We start from the raw sequence: 2,457 nt of genomic DNA on the forward strand, positions 1-2,457 counted from the left end.
TTACTCTCGACGTCAGCAAAAATCATCAGAGTGGAATTCATGCGGGGATAACCGTCATCATCCTCTTCTTCATCCTCAACCTTGTCAGCTTCTTTCTCCTTTTCCTTGGGCAGTTTCTCTCGGACTTGTTGGATTAGGGGTCGACACTGCCGAGTGGTATGCTTCGGGTAAATGAAATTACCCTCTTCATCTTTTTTGGTGTGGATGTGGCATGGCAAATCCAGCACATCATTTCCATCTTGATCTTTTACTTTCTAGGGGTTCCACGGCCCCTTGGGCTTCCCCTTGAACTTTCCTTGAGTCATAGCTAAGGCTTCACCAGGAACGGCTGGCTTGGCCTTGCGCTTCTGTTTCCGACTGGAGTTTCCTCCTCCGGTTTCATGGGCGACTGTTTTGTGCTTGCCACTCTGAAGTCGGTCTTCTTCTTCACCGTTGGCATATGTAAAAACCATAAATAAATAAAATTAGATAATGATAATTTCAACGGCGTTGCCAAAACATTAATTAAAATAATAGAAATAACTACACTTAATTATTATTTTTATTACAGCAAATAGCATTTAGTCATGCACAACAATTCTTCTCCATACCTCCCTATATTTTATAGACCCTTGTCTCATTTCCTTCACACAAAGTAAATGCCAACTAATGGCCAGCCAAGAAAATTACACTTGTCCCTAGTACAGCCCACAAGAGACACAAGTTGAGGCATGCATGCAAGACTAACCACGCATGCATGCCAGCTGCAATGCCTCTCCAAACCGACATAGCTATTCACCCCACTATAAATAGGAGCCATCCCTTTCACTCTAGCCACACACAATCATCCGTTGGAGAAAACCCTCTGCCTTTTCACCTTCTGCCACACTGCTATCCTCCCCTGCTGTGAGGCTCTTTGGGTTGCATGCGCCACCAGGTAGTAATCAAGTACCTTCTTGTGTTAGCCCTTCTTGCTTGATTTCTTATCTATCTCCACCTCGGTTTGAATCAGTCCATAAGCATCTATTCACCTTGATCTATTTACCTTGCAGTAAAAAGAACAAAATGTTTGCGTAAACACCCAAGTTAGTCAAAACTAATTAGATCAATTGCAAAAGCTTGTAAAAGTTTTTGTGAATGACATCCGTGGCTTGTACTAGATCTAACATGCCAAGAGTCAAATCCTAGGTACTAGTAACTTGCTAAGACATGTATGTATGTATCCAAAAGATCAACCTTCCTGTGTATACAACCTTTTCCTATTTATTAATCCCTGTCAATCTGTAGCAAACACTGAGAGATTGATGTTTATAATCTACTCACAAGTAATTATTATTTTTGAGTTTCACTGCCACTATTTACTTCTATATGGTGTTCAAGGATGAGTAGCACTAGTTAGGAACAACATTTAGATCTAATCAGTAGCAATACCATGACCACACCATAGATTAAATCTTGATTAATTTCGTGGCCTTGAGATAAACAAAGAGAAAGAAGGCAATATGGCTGAGAGGGGAATAGTAGGGCCTGAGATAAAATGAACAATATATGCACATCCACGTTCATATATAGCAGGCACATGTTGTGAAATTTGAAGCACTTCATGGAGAAGGAATCAGGATTAGTACTTACCAGTAGTAGCAGTAGGATGTGGCTACTCCACACCGTTAGCAGCAAAGCCATGGCAACCGGGCAGCACCGGTGAAGCCGCACACGCCCGACGCCCGTGGCTGCGCACCTTGTGCGTGTGGCTGCGCTGGGGGAGGATGTAGGCATGGAGACATCGTTGCCGCTGCAGCCGGTGGCAAGCCCACCGGACCTGGATCAGGCAGCGCTAGGATTGAGTGGTGGCGACGTTTTTGGCGGCGGCAGATCAAATAAATAGGGGGAAATGGTAGAGGGAGACGAGGGGAATCTGTAGGTGTCCGCCGTGTCACCGGAGATGCCCGGACGGGGCAGATTGAGGCGACGGCGGCCGTGCTCTATTCTTGGGGGGGGAGAGAGGTGAGCGGGCTGGTTCTGTTCGTGGGATAGCAGAGAAGTTGAGTAGTCTTTCTGGATAGACACGGGCTAGGGCTTAACCAGCGAAGTACTAGTAGTACAGTACTAGGCTACTATTTCCTTTTACTTATCATTTCTTTTATCACTCTCTGGACTGGATGACATACGTGCATGCTACTCTGATTTGGATGGCTTAGATGCATTTTATATCTCAATGAAACACTAGGACGTATCAGTACCTAGTTAATTAATTATGGCTTACCCAACATGGTCGTGTTGCTGGATGTTTAGATTTTAATTAGGCATTATAAACATATTTGTGAAATAATTATCAGGAGTCGATCTCGGACTCGTAGGAGTCGCATCTAGTGGTTCCGAGTTGGTCGAAGCACTACCCGGCAAGTCGTCATCTCCTTGACCATGTCTTGATAAAAAAATTCCGGGCTATGGGTCATTTCTAAAATTTTGCATAAGAAT

At 44.1% G+C, this 2,457-nt stretch overlaps 1 long non-coding RNA gene across 1 annotated transcript; it reads right to left on the minus strand.

The window, feature by feature from the left end:
- Positions 1-523: 523 nt before the first annotated feature.
- LOC123130479 (uncharacterized) lies at positions 524-2,059 on the minus strand. Its single transcript, XR_006463838.1, has 2 exons — positions 1,612-2,059; positions 524-1,024 (listed from the first exon to the last, which is right to left on the minus strand). It is a non-coding gene; the product is annotated as an uncharacterized lncRNA (long non-coding RNA).
- Between the last annotated feature and the right edge of the window lie 398 nt (positions 2,060-2,457).

The sequence above is a fragment of the Triticum aestivum genome, chromosome 6A (assembly GCF_018294505.1).
Source record: "Triticum aestivum cultivar Chinese Spring chromosome 6A, IWGSC CS RefSeq v2.1, whole genome shotgun sequence".
Classification (NCBI taxonomy): domain Eukaryota; kingdom Viridiplantae; phylum Streptophyta; class Magnoliopsida; order Poales; family Poaceae; genus Triticum; species Triticum aestivum.